A 21,907-nucleotide genomic window follows, 5' to 3' on the forward strand; every position below is an offset into this window, starting at 1 on the left:
ATCCCTGATCTATTGGGAAATTCCACAAATCACTAACACACATCCTTGGATATCATTGATACATCTCATATATCAAGACTCCAAATCTATCCTATCACTTTGTGAATCAGACATCTGCATCAAGACTAAACCTTATACTTGACCTATCCTTCTGTGAAATCTGTAACTCTATCAAATATATCTTAAATTTACTTGGCTCTTTGTTCCAACAGTAAAACATATTAAGACATACAACTTTAAGAGTTACAACTGGGTTTAAGCTCTTTGTTTAGAAACCACAAAACATTATAGATAACATAGATAGGAGACAAGAATTAGACTAAATTTTTACATTTTATTTATTTCTTTAAAACAAATACATAAAGGATGTATGAAATAACTCATTAAACAACTAATTAGATCAAACTGTACATTATACCTCGTTAATTTTGTTCAAATACAAAGAGAAATGTTAAAGATATGGTGGAAATCCAACTTAGAACTTGCTTAGAAAACTTAGGAACCAACCAAGTGGTATCACAGATATGGAAAAAACTATCCAAGAACCTGGAACCCTCTAAAGAAAGAGAAGATAAGAAAATAAATAGAATGAAAATAATCTCAGATCTACTATGCTGCTACCATTTGTCCACTTGAAAAACCTCCATCTAGTGATGTAAAACTTCTCTCTATTCTATTCCTAAAATTGAAAATCAAATCTTCATCATTGTTTTTGAAGAATGTTTGAAATATCTTCAAAATGATGGAATCACCAGCTACAAAAGATGCCAGATCTGGTACTAAAACAAGGGCTAAAACACTTGCCAAATGACTTTGAAGGAAAAATAACACTCTTAGGAACATTTTCCCCCAAATCTAGAGCCAACAAAATCCTTTGTCTTCTCTCTAACTAAATCTAAATCTCAATGATGAAAAACATTTGTTCTATTAAGAATGCCTCAGTTTCACAAATCTTCTTATAACTTATGCTTGGTTGAGCCTACACACATTCTAATTGAAAATTTGGAAAGTTCATCTTTTGCCCTTTCTAATGGTATATTGCACTCCATATTTTGGATAAAAATGCCTCCTCTAGCATTGATTTGAAAAATTAGGCCCTTAGCCATGAAAAACCATTTTCCCCTCTATTTCTACATTTGGGTCAAACTTGGTCAACCCTCTTCTAACACGTTGCGACACTTGATTTGTCAATCTTTGCACTATCATCTCCACCTAGGCCCACTACCACATGTCAACATATCACTTTTCACTTTGGTTAAAGTTGGAGCATCTTCAAAATGTAGGGAAGCAACGATTGTCGATCTTCATTTCATCAACGATCCTAAGAGATCCTAGCTAGAGTTGTATTTCCTTTTGAATTGAGATCTGCTAGGAGATGTGTTGAGTGGCTACATTCTCCCTTTGGTTATTCTTCATGCAACTTTGAAAAGAGAGAATGCAACATATGTTAATCTCCTAAGATCTAGCGGTTATGACCAAGCAATACTTTTCCTTATGTCTCACATTTGTAGCAAATTAAAACTCACCACTTGGAACCTCATACTAACAAAAACTTTTGGCAACTCATAGTATGGGTTGGCCTACCACTTTCATGTGTCATTATGTCATATTCTCACTTTGGCTAATCTTTGTCCATCTCTATAAAGTGAGAAAGTGACAACCATCGATCTGCATCCAATCAACAATTTTTATAAAATTGAAGTTCTTTTGTTACAATCTGCCCCCTCGACCAATGAGAACTTTCTATTGAGACAAATCATTTGGACATATTTTCTTGCTTACAATCTCTTTACCTTTGTAACTTTGAAAGTCTCCTAAAAAACCTTATGCTTATATGATCTTCCATTCATCATAACGTCATAACCCTCCATAACCTTAGCATCTTATGTCTTATGATCTTTCAATCCTTCTTCTTTCATATGTTCAAAGGTTCCCTTTTAGTATTTGGCTTGAGATTCATTTGGATGTGGACAAGTGTCATTATTCCAGAGGCTTTTTAAATACAAGATGACCGTTTCCTTTTGCCCAAAATTCATTTGGAGGCATTGATCTTCCAAATATTGAATGGTGGTTGGCTTGATGTCCAATCTCGACACATGCCACCAAAATGTGTCAGCATCTACATGCTCCAATAATTTTGCAAGTCCCTACTAACAATGGTTAGGTCCCACTGAATACAAGACTCCACGTGTCAAATGCTCGCATTTTCACTTTGGCTATCCTTTGTGCAATTTTATAAAGTGAGAATGTGATGAGCGTTGATCTACATCTGATCAATGGCTTGGAAGATACACATTTTATATTTCTTAGAGACCAAAGAGGGGCCCAAAAGGATAGGTGTCAACTCATCACTTTCTCACTTTAGCTAAAGTGTGTCCATCTTCAAAAAGTGAGAAAGTGACAATCGTTGATTTGCTAAGATATGAAAATCATGACAACGACTATTTTTGGGTTAAGAACTTAATGATAAAATAAGGGGTGTTCTAACCACAAGAAAACCTAGGTCAAAGAAGAGTCAAGCAGTAGGGTAAAAGGATTTTTTGTGAAAATATTTAAAAGACTGCATGACAATTATACAATAAAAGGATTTTCAAAGGTTTTAGGGCTTTATTAAAAATCCTTCCCATGCATATTTGAAAACATGAACAATGTCAACCAAATTCTAGAGACCTAGGGCACAAGCGACATTAAGGAAATGTAATTAGGGATTTTTTCTAGGGCATAACCAATTTAAAAGATACACAATTCTTGATTTCAACTAGTTTTTTACTAGAAATTTGTAGAATTTTAACATGTAAAAAACTAGGTCAAAAAATAGTACACATGCCCTACTCTAGATCCATATAATCAGTACCTTGGTTGTCATCATTGGTATTCAATCGGGAAGAATCCACAAGATGTTGACTAATCACCTTCATCTCCTATTTACTACCTGTCAGAATATCCTTCAAGTTCTCCTCATGCAGCTTCAGATCCTCAAGTATCTATCCTCCTTTCTAGCTTCATCTTGGCTTGAGATTCTCCAACCAATTGGGCTTGGAGGTTATCAATATTACCCTTAAGATTATGAATTTCAATGTATTTCTAATTGTCCTTTTCCAAGGAATTATCAACCCTCAAATTTACCTTATTCAAAAACTCTAAAGTATTCTACTCCTTACTACTAGGAACACCATAACTAGAGTGGGTGGCAATCTCCTTTCCACTAGCAAGATCACTAATGACATTTTGAACATCAACATTAAAAACCACAATGTTATTAGGGTTACAGTGTCCCTTGGTCGATCCATAGTTGGGATAGTGAACAATGTTCTAAGTGTAAATTTGGTTCTACTTACTATTATGATCCTTCTCCTAGGCAGTCTAATCAGTCCTTTTAGAAATTTTTTTTGTCTACATATCCTTAGTCTTGGCCTTAGTCTGAATTAATATCTTTTGAATAACCCAGTGATAGAAAAAAATACCTCTAGGGGTAGCTAATTCACATGTTCAATATATCTATTCAGACACCAGGGCCAACTATAAGGCTATACTCCATCTTCTTCTTTAGGCTCTGCAAGACCTAGGCGGGTAGACCTCATATTTGTCTATATGGTACTAGTTCCAAAGCATACAATCTGAATTTGTACAAAGTAGATAATACCCTTATTATTATATGCTTATGCAAACAAAATATACATGAAATAGCTAATGAAATGACTTTATGAACTTGATAAGCTAAGTGAGGGCAAATCCTTTCAGCTCTTCAACATGAGAGGGAAAAGACTTTGATTAATGTGTTGATTATCAGAAAAACCAAGGTATGAACAACAAACATATAGATCTTGTAGCTGATCAATCCTTGATCTATTGGTAAATTCCACAAATCACTAATACACATCCTTGGATATCATTGGTTCATCTCATATATCAAGACTCTAGATCTATCCTATCACTTTGTGAATCAGACATCAACATCAAGATTGAACCTCATACTTGACCTATCCTTATGTGAAATTTGTAACCCTATCAAATATATCATGAATTTACTTGGCTCTTTGTTCCAATAGCAAAACATATTAAGACATACAACTTTAAGGAATTACAACTGGGTTTAAGCTCTTTGTTTAGAAACCACAAAACATTACAGATAACATAGATAGGAGACAAGAATTAGACCAAAGATAAAACTGAATTGCTGCATTTTATTTATTCTTTAAAAAAAATACATAAAGGATGTATGAAATAACTCATAAAACAACTAAATAGATTAGACTATGCATTATAATTCATTACTTTTGTTCAAATACAAATGGAAATGTTGAAGAAATGGTGGAAACCAAGCTGAGAACTTGCTTAGAAAACTTAGGAACCATCCAGGTGGTATCATAGATATGGAAAAAACTATCCAAGAACCTAGAAACCCCTAAAGAAAGAGAAGATAAGAGAATAAATAGAATGAAAGTAATCCCGGATCTACTATGTTGCTGTCATTTGTCCACTCAAAAAACCTGCATCTAGTGATGTCAAACTTCTCTCTATTCTCTTCCTGAAACTGAAAATCAAATCATCATCATTGTTGTTGAAGAATGCCTTAAATATCTTCAAAATGATGGAATCGCCAACTAAAAAAGATGCTAGATTTGATACTAAAACAATGGCTAAAACACCCACCAAATGACTTTGAAGGCAAAATAACACCCTTAGGAACATTTTCCCCAAAATCTAGAGTCAACAAAATCCCTTGTCTTCTCTCTAATTGAATCTAAATCTCAATGATGAAAAACATTCGTTCTATTGAGAATGCTCTAGTTTCACAAATATTCTTATAACTACTACTTGGTTGAACCTACACACATTCTAACTACAAATTTGGAAATTTCATCTTCTACCCTTTCCAATGGTATATTGCACTCCATATTTCAGATAAAAATGCTTCCTCTAGCATTGATTTGAAAATTAGGCCCTTGGCCATGAAAAAACATTTTTCCCTTGATTTTTGCATTTGGGTCAAACTTGGTCAACCCTCCTATAACACATGGAAGCACTTGTTTGTCAATCTTTGCACTATCATCAAAATTTGGGCCCACTGCCACATGTCAATATGTCACTTTCCTGCTTTGGTTAAAGTTGGAGCATCTTCAAAATGCAAGGAAGTGACAATCGTCGATCTTCATCTGATCGACAATCCTAAGAGATCCTAGCTAGAGCTATATTTCCTTTTGAATTGAGGCCTAGTAGGACACATGTCAAATGGTTGCATTCTCACTTTGGTTATTCTTTGTGCAACTTTGAAAATTGAGAATGCGACAGATGTTAATCTCCTAAGATCTAGCGGCTATGACCAAGCAATACTTTTCCTTATGTCTCAGATTTGTAGAAAATCAATACTCACCACCTAGAACCTCATACTAACAGCAACATTTTGCAACTCATAGCATGGGCTGGCCCTACCACTTCCGTGTGTCATTATGTCATATTCTTGCTTTGGCTAATCTTCGTGCATCTCTATAAAGTGAGAAATTGACAACCATCAATCTGCATCCAATCAACAATTTCTATAAAATTGAAGTTCTTTTGTCATAGTCAGCCCCCTTGACCAACCAGAACTTTCTATTCAGACAACTCATTTTGACATATTTTCTTTCTTACAATCTCCTTAACTTCGTAACTTTGAAATTCTCCTTAAAAACCTTTACGCTTATACAATCTTCCATTCATCGTAAGGTCACAACCCTCCATAACCTCAGCATCTTATGAATTATGATCTCTCGATCCTTCTTCTTTCATATATTTGGAGGTTCCCTTTTAGTATTTTGCCTAAAATTCATTTGGATGTGGACAAGTGTAATTATTCCACAGACTTTTTGAATACAAGACAATCATTGCCCAAAATTGGCCCAAAATTCATTTGGAGGTGTTGATCTTCCAAAGATTGAATGGTGGTCGGATTGATGTCTAGTCTTGGGACATGTCACCAAAATGTGTTAGCATCTACACGGTCCAGTAATTTTTCAAGTCCCTACTGACAATGGTCAGGTCCCACTGAAAACAAGACTCCATTAGACTCCACATGTTGAATACTCACATTTTCATTTTGGCTATCCTTTGTGCAATTTTATAAAGCGAGAATGCAACGAGCATTGATCTACATCTGATTAGTGGCTTGGAAGATACACCATTTTATATTTCTTAGAGACCAAAGAGGGGCCCGCAAGGATATGTGTCAACTCGTCACTTTCTCACTTTGGCTAAAGTGTGTCCATCTTCAAAAAGTGAGAAAGTGATGATTGTCGATTTGCTAAGATATGACGATCATGAAAATGATTATTCTTGGGTTAAGAATTTAACTATAAAATAAGGGGTAGTCTAACCATAGGAAAACCTAGGTCAAAGATTTAAAAGATTGCATGACAATTATACAATAAAAGGATTTTCAAAGGTTTTAGGGCTTTATTAAAAAACCTTCCTGTGCATATTTGAAAACATGAACAATGCCAACCAAATTTTAGAGACCTAGGGCACAAGCGGCATTAAGGCAATGTAATTAGGGATTTTTCCTAGGGCATAACCAATTTAAAAGATACACAATCCCTGATTTCAACTAGTTTTTTACTACAAATTTGCAAAATTTAACATGTAAAAAACTAGGCCAACAAAAAGTATCCATGCCCTACTCTAGATCCATATAATTAATACCTTGGTTGTCATCATTGTTATTCAATTGGGAAGAATCCACAAGATGTTGACTAATCGCCTTCATCCCCTATTTACTACCTCTCAAAATAACCTTCAAGTTCTCCTCATGTAGCTTTGGATCCTCAAATATCTATCCTCCTTTCCAGTTTCATCCTGGCATGAGATTCTCCAACCAATTGGGCTTGGAGGTTATCAACCTTACCCTTAAGATTATGAATTTCAATGTATTTCTAATTGTCCTTTTCCAAGGAATTATCAACCTTCAAATTTACCTTATTCAAAAACTCTAAAGTATTATATTCCTTACTACTAGGAACACCATAACTAGAGTGGGTGGCAAACTCCTTTCCACCAACAAGCTCACCAATGACATTTTGAACATTGACATTAGAAACCACAGTGTTATTAGGGTCAGAGTGTCCCTTGGTCAATCCATAGTTGGGATAGTCAACAATGTTCTGAGTGCGAATTTGGTTCTACTTACTATTTCCTAAGAAATTTAATTAATCTTTTTAGAAATTTCTTCTGTCTACATATCCTTAGTCCTAGCCTTCTTGCTAGACTCAAGCTTAAGAAGCCCAATCTTCTCAGAACCAATGTATGTCTCTTTGTCCATATTCTTGAGACAAACCATGCAAGAATCATTATCATCCTCCATCTGCATACCTTTCTTCTCATCAAATGACATGTTAACATAGCTCCCCTCTTCATTCTTCGAACCAATATCTCCTCCACTTTAATTAGTCCCAATCTGCTCATTCTTGTCAATTTGTTTTTGAGTTCTTAGAAGGGGCTTTTTTCCTGTTTTTGAGCCCCATTGACTCTTCTTGTCAAGCTCCCCCACTTCCATAGTTCTTTTCCTTTTAGGAGCTCTTCAAAGAAGTCCTTGACTCACAATACTTCATAATCAAAAGAATAAGGCCCTCGTGAAGCACTAGCTTCTTAGCTTTTTCACATATTTAACTAGACTATTCTTGAGCTTGGACTTTAATAGAAAAAAGGAAAAGAAACCCTTCTTTTGTATTCAAGAGTAAAATAAGTCATAACACATGAGAAAACTTTCCTCTAGATGGATTTAATATGTGGTTATCTTGTGGTTTTTTTATGAAATATTTGTTTGACACTTATATCTCTCATGAAGTTTATGTCAGATTATTATGTTTTTCTTACAATTACCATTCAATTTTTTTTAAAGATCATAAATTTCTATATTCCTAATTAATTATTTTTTTTTTCTTTTGAATTTCACATGAAAACATTCTTTATAGTTTTTAATTCTATTTTAAAATATCCTATTTTATTCTCGTGTTTCTAAGAAACATATAATAACTTATAAAAAAATTTAAAAAAACTTTTATTTGACACATTTTAAAACAACAAGAACTATTGAAAAAACATGAAACTAAAATTATTTACTAACTTTTACTTAATAAACATTAGTTCAACATTAATCGTGCCTTACAACTATGTAATCATAATGAATCCAAAATTAACTCTATAAAAAATAATCTAAAATTTTACAACTTTATTTTATAAAGAAAGACATGCATAATAATGGCAAACAAATTCTTTGCTTGTCCCATAAGATAAAACTCTGAAAGAAATTGGAAGAGCCGTAACACATTTGTTAAAAGCAACCTCCTTTTGCAACATGACTTCTTAATATCTAAGCAATTCTTGCGCTTAGAATAAGTCATTAAATGCTCAAAGCTTGCAAAGGAAATTACATGAATTTCCCTTTGTTCAACATGGGTGGAGATTCAATGAGATTTATAGTTTCTGCTGTTGCAACTACTTTTATTTACAATGGGGTATTTTGCAATTTCCATTTGTTTCTTTCTTGTGTATTAGTTGAAGAGGTTTCCGCAATCTATTATTTAGATCACTGAAGTTTCTAGATTTGATTGTGTATAGTGTTTTTGTATCAATTATTTACACTCTGTAATCTATCATTAGGATGAGAAGTACTAGAAATTATGTGATATTATATATGGGTATTTTGTATTGCTACAGCTAGCTTGATAATGGTCATAAATTATGTGTTGAGCTATTGATGTTCTAGAAAATTATCTTATGCTGACAGTTGGATGACACTAATAATGGTTTGTTGCAGATGATTAATTTTAGAGATGGGGAGAGAAGAGGGTGCAGTGATGGTTTTGGGCAGAGTTTGTCAAGAGGTCAGATAAAATTTGCACTAGAGTTGGATGGCCTCCATTGTTTTGAATGTCCTCTCCCCACTAGATGAATTTAGTTTGCTTTTAGATGACTTCAACTAATTTTATTGTTACAAGTTATAAATATGTAATAGAAATGATAACCATGTAAAATCTGATGGAAGTGTATTATTTGATAGTTAACATTTATTTAATTTATTTGTGTATGATGGAAGTTTTATAGTTTGATACTTAATATTTATTGAATTTATTTTTTTCTCAAATGTAAGATATGTGACAAATTAATAATGACTCCATTCTAAGGAGTGATTTTGTGGTAGTTATTCTTTTAATTTAGTTGAAAGAATAATTACTATTATTACAATTTTGATTTATAACAGATATAATCACATTTTTATTAATGATATAACATTGAAAAAGATTTAGTTATGTATTTTATGTAGTTTTGTATATATTTGTTAGAGTGTCTTTAATGTAACTCTAATAGATATGTTTTTAATTAGTTTTCTTTTCATATCTTAATTTTTAAAAAAAATTGTTCTTATTATTTCTTCTCATGTATATTTATTCTTATATATTTGTCATTAGCCATTCATTTATTCCATTCCATTTGAACTTATTACGCCAAGAGTTGTTCACACAATGACAACACAAAGAGAGAATACACAAATAAATTAAAAAACCTTTCATGTGCTAATCAGTTACAAATGAACATGAAGAATCATAGTAATTGAAGTGTGTCACTGGTATTTATTTTAAAAGCCCTCAACATGGTGAACAACATTGCAACATACATGAATAGGTGGACCACAAAATAATGACACAATGCCATTACAATAAATTTAATTCAAAGGAGGTTTTCTTTGTGTTTTTGTATGGGGGAGGTTTCACCAAGCACTAAGCTAGATTAATCATGTCAAATTCTTTGTATTATTTATAAGTATTTCTCTCTTGTGTTAAGACGTCATCAAATTTACACTTTTGTTTTAAGGATTTATATTATGTGATTTTTATTTAGATAGGCGAGCAGCACAAAGATGAATGAAAAACTATCTCTAGTGTATTTCCATGCTCTAGGTGTTCTTGCAACTATCCTGATACAAATTATGTTGGAATTTACAAGTGGGAAGAATACTTCTTGTGCAGGGTGGGGGGGTGAATCAGAAGTACCCAACTTTAAGCTATAAAAATTTTAACTGAAATCAATACATCCATGAAACATATCTAATTAACATGAAAGTAAAGGCATGCATGAAAATAGACAACAAAATATTTGATCACCCAGAAACCCTCCAAAATGAGAAGGTAAAACTGGGGTGGAGATGACACCCACAACTTATCATTGTAGCAATATGTAACTTATCAAGGTTACAAAGTTTGACCATCATCAATGGTTTGCCTTGTGAGAGACCTACCTCGTTAAAGGCTCAAACATTCTGTTAGAAGTGACCTATCTAAAGGATTTACAAACATTCACTTGGAATGTCACCCTATTAAAGGATTTATAGAATGGCTATTAAACCAACCTATTTTCATAGAATTTTCATTCTCCTAGTACAATGGCTAGAAAGTATAGTAGAATGTGGTGACATGATAACTTACAATCCTCAATTGCTAATTTCAGATTTTTGGTATGTCCATTTTGATCTGATCTCCTATGATCTAATATGATTATGTTTGAAGTGCTGATACTCTATTCTGTTAACTAATACTGCAATGATGTCCTTCTAAGTCTTTACACCCCTTTCACTTCCTTCAAACTTTGCTAGTATTCTCTCCTTGCATGCATTCTCTTTTCGCATACTCTCTTCTACATTCCTGTACATATTTGAATTATGGGGTTTCAACCTCCTTAAAAAGGTTTCATGACTTAGGGTTAGGTATGAATCTATGATTGAGATTCATCCATCTTTCTCACTTAAATATTTCCATTTTTCTGATTGGTTGCATGTTGATTTCATAGGGAATAAAAAAAAATTGATCTTATCTTTTAATCCTTCAAGATTCATCTTGTGTTGGCTCAAAAATGGTTTACATCTTAGTTTATGAGGGTACAAACTCTTATGTTGATTCTGTGTTACTCAACACTTACTGCCTCTTGCTCCTTCTCCTTTGGAGTCTCCTCCTCTATTCTTCCTTGATCAATTACTGTGATCTGTGGAGGTGCACCTTGTTCTTGTGCTGTAGAGACAGATGTATTTATCTGTCTTGTTTGCTCCCTTGTGCCTTTTGTTCAATCATCAAGACTTGAACTATGGAGTCAACCTTTGTAGATGTGTCTACTAATATTTGCACTATTGGTTGTCCACTTGTTGCTATAGGGATGTGAGAAGGTGGTTCTTATGGATTCACCTTATCCCTCGTGATGTCAACTATAACCTTTTGCAATTCTTCTACACTCATCAAGATTGGATTTGTACACAATTGTGCTTGTAGTGTAGTCTAGTGAAGAATCTTTTTAAGATACTCTATAGTTAGTGGATTTATATTCTAACTAGAATTGTCAGGAACATCTTGTATGGTTATTGTATCTGCAGATGTGGTGGTATCATGTGGAGGGCTCAAGGGTGGCAATTGTGTGTCTTGCACACTCTATTCTTGTTGATGCTCCTTAGTAGTTCCCATATCATCTTTTTGTGTCTCCTTCTCCATTGTAACATCTTCCTTGTCTTTTTCACCTTCTTCCTCCTTGTCATTGTCCTCTTCTTCTTCATTATTTCTTCCCTCAAAGGGATTTGCTTCTCCTTCTTTCATAGTTTTCAGGCCATAAATTAATTTTCACATTTGAGTAGACTTTTTGACAACATCCTCAATTTTATTCTGGAATATACTAAATGCTCTATATTTGGTTGCAAATTTTCTCACATGCTTCTTATTTTCCTTAATAGTTTTCCCTTTAGTAAGTTCAGGAATTACTTGAGCCAATGTTGACTCTCTTATTTCTTTTTCCATATTGAGGCAATAATGCCATTTATTTTCTACAATAGAATATAACTCCTTAGGCATTGTATTGTCAAGTTCAAGTGGAGTGTTCTTGAACTTTACCATCATGGTGTAGACAGACTCTTCAACCATGTTTTGTTTCTCTCTATTCAACTTATTAAAATCAATACCTTTTAAACCTGACAAGTCTAAATTATCCCTAATGTTATCACATATATTTTCCAAATCAAACTTGGTGGTGTAACTTACCACTCTAAATTGGTTGTTGTCATCAGATTTTGTTCTTTCTTCGTCTGATTTAGGAGGTGCAACATATTTTCTTCTCAACTTCTTCTTGGTTGGACCTCCTTGTTCAATAACCTTCTTCTTTTCTTGCTCCTTGGCCTTCTTTGATGTGGCTCTTGTATTGGCCCTTGTGGTAGGCTTTGATGGGCTAGGCTTAGCAATTTTCTTGTGTTTGGTAGCTGGTTTGGTGGATGTTTTTCTTTTCTTTACCTTTGGCTTGGTATGTGCTTCCTTGGTTTCCTCTTCCTCCTTGACACCTTCTACCTCTTCTGCATCTTCTCCCATGCCTTGGGTCAAGGCAAGTGGCCCTTGATCTTGCTCTTCTTCTTCTTCATCATCTTCATCTTCTTCTTCACCTTCTATCATGCCTTCACCAAATTTATCCTTAAGCTTTTTTAGTAGTCTATCTTTCTTTTTCAAAATTGAAGCTGTCTTCAATTCCATGTCCACCTTACATCTGACAACATCATAAGTGCCAAAGGTTTGAGCACTTTTATCCACTTCCTTTGCAAGTAAAGTTGTTATTGTTGTTGATGCCTCATCAATATTGATTTCATAACCAAGTGGCCTTAGCCATATCACCCTTGGTACTATAGCTTGGATGTATGTGAAATCAATGTCTACTAAGAAAGAAATGTCATTGATGTGTTATTCAACAAGACAGATAGGTATCCTTAGTCTCTATTTCATTGACTTCTTAAAGTCTTCAAAGTAGCTGGTCATTATTGTTTCAAAATTTTCCCCCATCTGCTCTATGTATTCATTGACCTGTACTACTATTGGCTTGTTTGTCTTCCAACTTACCGTTCCAAAAAAGGGGAATTCATTCTAAACATAGAAAAATTGCTCCAAATTTGCATTGGGCTCACTCAAACCTTCTTATGGCTCCCCAAGTTCTCCATAATTTGTTGTAATTGTAGTTCAACTAGATCATAAGTATGATCCTTCTTAACAATTTTGTATCCACATCTATTGCAATACAAGGTACAATGTTGAGTTATCTAGACTGGTAGAACTTATGGGATATAACCCTAACAACAAATTCTATAAGAGGTTCTTTAATGGTGTCAATTTTCATCCCTCTCTTGTTCCACTTTGCCCTAGTGTTCTTCTCTATGGCTTCTTTAGAATCACTCCTTAGAGTTTTTGGCCATTCTAGGGTCACATACCTAGTTACTCTATGTATAATTCTTTTAGATAGTTTAATGGGTCCATCTTCCAACCATAGGCATCCATCATGGATTCTGCTCAACACAATTCTTACCCATTCCGTCTTAAATATTGTAGGGAAATCTAGGGCACAGGTTAAGCCCTTCCTCTCAACAATTTGAAACTCTTCTTTCAATACCTTGTCCTCACATAGTTTATCGTATGCTTCCCCAATCTCCATATCACGAAATAGCTCCAATTTTGTAGTTATAACATCTCCTAACATCTTGCACCATCACAACTTTAGGTGGAATCATGGATAAAGCTCCTACATGGTTGTTCTTATAAGAAACTTCAAGAATTTGTCTAAAATTGGGTTGTTTCACTTTATTATTGACCAATTGAACTTCAAATGGCTCCTTGTCCTAGGTTTTTCTAGAGATAAATGCCATATCTTCAAACTAGGGTTTCAAGTCATAAAAATTGCTTAACTATGTAGCTTGGCACTAGTGTAAATACCTTAAATTGATGAAATGATGCTAAATCTTGACTGGAATATTTGCAAAAGCTTCAATCTCTACTTGGAAACCATTTCTACACTCTTTTTTCTCTTGCTTTGTGTTCGTGATGATGAAAAATGATTGAAAACTCGACCTTATACCCTTCATTTCATAGCATTTAATGCTTAGTGCATATACAGTTGTCCACTCAACTCCTTATGCAATTTTGTTTCACTCGGCTTCCATTGATATTCCAACACTTGGAATACACTGGAGTTTCCTTTCACTTAGAATCCACTACTAACTTGACTTCTACTGAATTTGGTAGACAACTCGACATCTGAAGGCAACTTTCCTTATTAAGCAACAATGTGAAAATTTTGAAGATTTAACTTTGCATCTTTATTCATGCTTATCTATCCTTTCCATTACTGATTTAGTCTTGGAATTGATGTATGATTATCAGTCTTACATACCTTCTTTTGCTTAGTTGGATGAAGTGTGACCACTTGACCATTTGGGTGAAGTGATCCCTCCATTTGATGTGTTGCATCCATCTTTCTTCTTCCATGTTTTATTCATCTCTCCTCTAACATGCTTAACATCTACCTTACCTTACCAACATATTATAGATCCAATGTCCATGATGGGCTATAGTAAGATACATGGAATAAATTAGCATTTAATTCTAACACAATATTTGCAAATCCTATGTCCTAGATATAGGTAAGTCATAGTTGTCTCTTCTTCAATTATAAATTCATGTCAGATGATTTCTAATTATATTAATGTTATTCCGACACTGAAATTTTGATTTAATCTCAATTTGTTGAAATTTCTGTTACTTTCTAGAATGCAATGATTGCAAGATATGTTAAAAATGGGTTTTTTCAAAAGGCTTCAAATACTTTATATAAAATGTGATTGGAAAACATCAAAAAAGTCTCCACAACCTTTGCAGATGCTTGACCTATCCAAAAACAAGATCTTTGGAGCTAGGAAAAGTCATCCATCATAGAATAATCAAAAGAGGATTATTTTCAAATGCAACAATTTCAATGCAAAGTTAGATTCAAACTTGGTAATAAAAGCTAATTTTTAGTTAAAATTACACACACACACACACATAAGAAAATTTTTAGTTAAAATTATATGTATATGTATATATATAATTTTAACTAAAAATTAGCTTATATATATTAGAGAGAGAGAGGGAGAGATTAGAAGCCAAGGAAGCATATAGGGAATAGAAAGAGCAAGAGGAATCAGTCAAAGAAACCAATGTAGATAATTCTACTACTGGTCAAGAAGGACCACATGTCTTAGGACCTCAAGATGAAAGGGATAAGGACATTGGATAAGAGAATATTGTAAAGGATAATGTAGTGTCGAGTGCTACCATTGTTGTTCCAAGCACTGAAGTTCAAGAAAGGTCAAGTGGTGACATCTCATCACCTACTCTTACTCTAGTAGTGTTGAGCAACAACACTCCCAATAAAAGTAAAGGAAAGAAGATTAAGGATAGTTCTCTAGATATTACTATTAGTCTAGATGAAGTAATTCAAATGCCAAAATGGGACCTACATATTTTTTGATCCTTTTGATAGCCAGACCATTGATGAGTAGGTCCTCATCATCTCTCAGTTGGTACAAATTATTGAAAAGATCAACACTGAAGATATTGAGGCAAATGACAAACTAATGGCCTATTCTAAAAGAAATTTGAGAAGAGTTTTAGAGAAAGTTTCTACTACCATTATAGTTAGAAAAGTTGAGTTATAGGCACTTGTATAGAACATTGAAGAACTTGTGAAGAAAGTAAAAGATATGTACAGCATACTTTGTGATGTGTGAAGTTTCACAAGTGACTTTAAGGAAAACATACAGAGGATTCAGGATGACATGAAGCAATTAGGAGAATCTATCTCTCAATTAGCTAAATCAAGTTCAAAGTAGTATAACAAATTGTTGTTTTCAAAAGGAAGGTTGGATAAGCTAAATACAATATATAGCAGAATGAGAGCCAAATTAATCTCTATACAGTCAATGTTGATACCTCATTTGAAGGTTATACAATGAGAGATGATCTTAGAAAAGGATGTAGTACAAAAAGATCCTAATATTTCAATTGTTGGTAGCTTGATTGACTTAGCAACAAATTTTGAGTTGAAGATTCATGTTTTGGAATCAACAAGAACTAAATGGGATCATGCATTTTCTATGATCACCTAAATTCACAAACCATTTATTGATAAATATGGTTTGATTCCAACACCCTCACAACCCCAGCAGTCAAAATAGAAGACAAAAGTGTCAAAAAAAAGGGGGAATGATGATTAATGACTAAGGGGGAATGATGATTAATGACTAAGGGGGAATGATGATTGAAAGAATGATGAGATTTAGAGTTTAGAGGACAAAAAGTAGACAAGGTATGACAATGTTATAATCAAAACATTTGAGTCATGTAAAGTTTCTATTGTATTGTAAAGGCAAGTTTTGAAGTTCTATAGGAACCAAGTCATTGGCTTAGGGGGAGTACTTTTATTCTTTGTACAATAAAGTTTTTATTATGAAAAAGTGTTTTTGCCACTAATGTCACATGGGGATATTTTTGATAGCTCTAAGTCTTGTTGTCTATTAGTGTCAAACACTTAGTCATATAAATAGCAGAGTTAGACAATCATCACTACGATTGAGCTACTCTATATAGGTCAAGTCATGTAAAGGCTTGTAAAGAATCATGTATATGTCAAGCTCTATAGGACCCAAGCAAGTCTTTGGTCACCGAGTATTTTTAGTACAAGCCAATACTAGTGAATGTCAAGCATACAAAACACATTGATGCCAAGTTGTACAGAATGATCCAGGCATAGTTATGGCTGAGCAACAACAGAGATAACAGTTATGACTGAGCATTAGAGACAATGAGTGCCAAGTAACACAGAGAGAACATAAAATTCTAAAATGTTAACAAACTTTGAGGTAAACCATTTCAAGATGACATGGACAAGACATTTAATGATTGTAGAGTTTTTTATAGAGGTTGTTACGCATTTTGACGTGGATTACTGATCCCTATGAGGAATGAACAACCAATTAGATGAAGAGGCAAAAAGGAAAAAAGGGAAGCTTATAGAAGACTCCACAGAGGTCTTTAAATAGGCAGATCCAAACTTATTTTATACAAAAGTGAGGAGAGCTATCGCAAAAGGTATTGCAAAGTGTGTGAAGGAAGCAAAGGACTTAAATTTTGGATGTTGCACGCATGAGAGTGTTAAGAAAAATAGAATATTGCAACCTTATGAAGTAGTGAAGGACAAAGTAAAAACATATTAGATTGGAGATTAGATTAGAGATTGGAACAAGGAGATTTATTATCATAAATTACAGTGCAAACTAAAAGATCAGGTATTAAGACAGATTGAATTAGAGAAAATATCTCAATAGAGTGGTCTTAATAGACCTTTGTAAATCTCCTAATAGAGTCTTTACTTTATTATAAGTCTAAAATCCTTTAACAAGGTAAGACCTAACAGTCTTAAATTCCTTTAGCAAGGTAGATCCCTCATATGGTAGATCATCAAAAGTGATCAAAATTGTAACCATAACAGGTTAACTTTGTTACTACAGTAGTGAAGATTTGTGGGGGTCATCCCCACCCTAGTTTATTTTCACCTAGGAGGGTTTCTAGGTAATCAAGTCTTTTGTGTTATGTGTTTACATTTCATGGGTGTGATTGATAGTTAGATTTATTTATTACAATATTTGAATTTACAAGTTATGTTATGCATAAACTAGATATGAGAATATCAATATGGTGAATGCAATATAGTTGTTTTGAAGGATAATTTTTTTTATAGATCTTGATTCACGCCCCCCACTCCTCTCAATATCTTAGTTTCCCAGTTAAACTTCTAATAATTAGTATCAGAGCATTGGTTCTCTTAAAGGAAGTCTAACAGCTTCTGAGTTCAGATCTTGGAGATGGAGGCTTACAAATTGGGAAAGGTTATTGGCAATCAAGTGATTGACATCCAGCTCATACTGCAAAAACTTGAAGTGGCAAGAGAGGAACTGAGGAAATCCCTTAGAAAGAGAAAGGACTTGGCTATTGAACAAAATGATAGACATTATGAAGAAGTTGATACACAAGGATTTCTTGACAATGGAAATTATAATGAGAATGATGTAGCCATTATAGGTCTACTAGAGAATAATAGTATCTTGAATGAATAAGTTAGAGGATTGAAGAGAGAACATGAAATCTAGTTAGTAGGGCTATGTGAAGTGACTAAACAAAAGACGAAATCTGAAGAAGACAAAGTTGTAGCTGAGGAAGAAAAAATAAAAATGGCCATCAGACTTGAAGAAAGGTCATATGATGTGCAAAATCTTACAAACACTTAGCTAGACATGATGAACCAACTAGTGCTTGCAAATCAAGAATAAAATAGGAAAGACATGGAGATAGAAAATTTGAGATCACAAACTAAACTATTGAGGAACGAGTTAATATCTAAGAAAAAACTTGTGGAAAGGATGAACAAGACTAGTGAAGCATTAAAATACATTGAAGAACTAATGAAAACACCTAGGTCATCTGGAAACACTTCTAGACACATACATATAAAGAAACATTCATCTATTGAGCAATTAGAATCATCCAAGAGTGGAGAATTGAGGAATGCAAAGTCAAAAGGAAAACCTACATGCTATCATTGTGATAAACTTGGACACACTGCAAACATTTGTAGAAGTAAGAATGGTATGCAAAATCCTAAACCTAAGTTTATTGGTTATTATTTTTATTGCAAGAAGCAAGGACATCAAATATGTGAGTGTAGATCAAAAATAAAATTACATCTACTACACCTAGATTTGAAGTTTATTGTTATAATTGTCAAAAGTTTGGACATAGAGCATATGAATGCAGATCACAAGCAAAACCTAACTGGACAAACATGAATGCACCTAAGAAATTTTGTTCTAATTGTCACAAGATTGGACATGTGAATAAGAATTGCAAGACTTGAGCACTAATACAAAAAAATGAACACAACAAGAGTAAAGGAAAATTTGATGTTGAACAAAAGAAGGAGATGAATGAAACCTAGAAGGAAAAGGTGGAAACTGGAGGCAGTGGAACAAATGAAGTTTTGGTCACCGAATCCAATGGAGAAGGTGATCACACCACCTCAAATTGACCAAGAAAGGTATATAAGGAATTCTGTACTTAATGATTTATCTTACATCATTTCCTAACATAATATGTGAAAAAGTTCATATTGGCATGAGAAAAGATGCAATAGAATATACTACAAAAATAATAGTGCAAAAGAATTATTTACACAATGGGTGTTGAATGTTAGTAAAATTGTCTATATGATCAAGCATTACAATATGGATTGATTACCTCAAAAACAAATTGATGTATAGGTCAATAGATGGAATAGACCAAATTTTATAGTGGAGACTGAGTTCAAAAGTTTATTAATGACCGAGACAGCTTGATTCCACCCAACAAAGGATAGAACATTAATGGAGATCCTAACTTGAGTGAATGAAGGTATATGTCAAAAATTTGAAGGTATTATTCACACCTTGCATTCAAATTTCAAGAGCATAGAGAGATTTGAACAAGTAGTGAAGCAATTTCAAAAGTGATTGAAAGAGAACTAGCAGTGAAAGAGAAATCGAGTATTGATCTTTAGTTGTGTCAAATAGATTAGAAATTGAAGTTTCCATACCCTAACATGCGAATATGGAATCTTCATCATCTACAAAAAATAATCAAGGAGTAGAGGTAAGCAATGTTCAATTGGTGATGAGTGACACTTGTCCTCCACCTAAGTTTTGTGTTATTCTAGATATTGCTATGAAAGGAGATTCAACTGGTGCATTGTTGTCAATAGCACCTAAGGTTATCATGATACATGATGTAAGGAGTTAATACATGTGGAAAATTGGTTAAGTTGGAGGCTATGAGATCTATGTGGTGTATGCTTTAAATTATGTGATGAAGGTATATTGAAAGATGAGTTCAAAATTATTGAAAGAAAAGGGTTAACTTGTAGAATTTTCAAGGAATTTTAAGATTGAATAGTTTGAAGTGGTTCTAAGTAGAATTCATTATATGAAGTTGTGGTTAGAAGATGGACCAATCAATATTTTGAAGAAACTGATTCATAATGTAACTAGATATAAAGCAAGGGACAAGAAGATGATGATGCATTGCCTAAGAAGAGAAGAAATTGAGGCTAATACTAAGGCCGAGTTGAATGGATGAGGATTTTTTATTTCAACCATTATAGATCCTATGATTGAGTTTACAATGAGAGTCATTTCTCATAAATTTTATTAAGTCAAGTAGACTAAGTAGCATGCCCTATATGATAGTTGACCAAGCATGGAAGATTGTGATGAAGGATAATGAATATGATCTTATTACTTATATGCATTTTCTTATATATTTATAATTATTTTCCTACATTGAAAATATTATTTGGGAGCAAGGAAAACCAGTTACAAAATAAATCAATGAGTATATAACACAATTGGGAGAAATTTTTGAAAATGTTATGGATAAGTACGAATTCAAAAAAAAAGATGAGAACAATAATGAGGATCCTAGAATCATTAGTGATGAAACATTACACTAATATATATTTTCTGGTAGATACAAAACACATTGATACAGGAAGTTAAGCCTAGAAAGGCATGGCTTAAACCCTTTGATTATGAGATTGAAACTGATAATGTTAGTGAAAGTGTTGCTACACTAGTTATTGAAGAAATTGTTGTAGAGGAATAGCCTTTTGGGGAGTTTGAAAAAGAAAAGGTTAGAATCATAGTTGATATCACAATTGCTTCTACAAATAAGAAGTGAAAGAGAATGATTGAAGACCTAGAGGGTAAACTAGGCAAACAAACAAAAGGAAAAGAACCTTTTAAGTTAACTCAGGGTCAAGAAGAAGATAAATAAAATGATAGTAGAAATGAGGAAGAGGAAGAAAGTGAAGAGAAAAAGGGAAAAGCCCTACTACTAGTCACCCCACCAGAAGAGAAGGCTAAAATGGTAAAAATTACAAAGCCTAAGGTGACAAAGGTTGCAAAGAAGACAAAACCAAAGCCCCTCTCTCTCCTACACTACAAAGACTGAGGACTAGGCCAACAACAACTATAAGTGTCAAGCCACCAGTGAAGAAAGGAGTAGTTAAAATAATCAAACCAAGTGGCTCAAGTGCAAGAAAGAAGAAAGTGTCAGACACTGAAGGCCAGAAAAAGAAGAGAAGACTAGTAACAAAGAAAGACATTAAAGAGGAAGATGCAAAGAAGACCAAGTTTGATGAACCTGGACATGTAACAGTACCTACAAACCCAATAAATATTGATGAGGTATGTGCCAACATCAGAATCTTTGCTAGGTTATCAAGTTTTAGATATGTGAAGTACGATAAATTGAGAAATAATGATAGAATTAAGGTAGAGGAGGTCATGATAGATATCATGGCTAGTAATAAAATGGATCCTATTGAACTAGAAAAGAAGATTCCTAGTGATTTATATGGTAGGTTAGATAAAAGATGGGAATAAGCATCTTAAGTAGAGAAACAAATAAGAGAAGGTACATTGGTCAACATTATGTCTGATTTAACAAATAAATAGAAGAAAACATTTTTGGAGAAGCATAGGAACCAATTTGTTCCTAAATTTAGAAAAATTATGATTCTATAGAATAAGATTGAGGTTGTTGTACAAAAAAATGAGTTGCTATGGAAGAGTATTTTTGGGTTAATTGCTAAAGAAGTTGAGAAGAAAAGGTAGTGGAAACTGTGACCATCAAAGATGATCAAAGTAATAAAGAAAGATCGTGTGTACCAATTCCACAAGGTAACTTATCACCTATCTATGATACCACACTTAACACTACCATTGTTGAATAGAAAAAGACCTTAGAAGCTAAGGAACCAGACAAGGAGAAGCAAGAGAAAGAGGAATCAGTCAAGGAAACCAATGTAGAAACTTCTACTACTGGTCAAAAAGGACCACATGTCTCAGGACCTCAAGATGAGTGAGATAAGGAGACTAGACAAGATGGAACAGTAAAGGAGAATGTAATAATGAGTTCTACCATTGTCATTCCAAGCACTGAAGTTCAAGCAAGGTTGAGTG

Source organism: Cupressus sempervirens, chromosome 10 (genome assembly GCF_028749045.1).
Source record: "Cupressus sempervirens isolate cs-2001-9-10 chromosome 10, ASM2874904v1, whole genome shotgun sequence".
Taxonomy (NCBI): domain Eukaryota; kingdom Viridiplantae; phylum Streptophyta; class Pinopsida; order Cupressales; family Cupressaceae; genus Cupressus; species Cupressus sempervirens.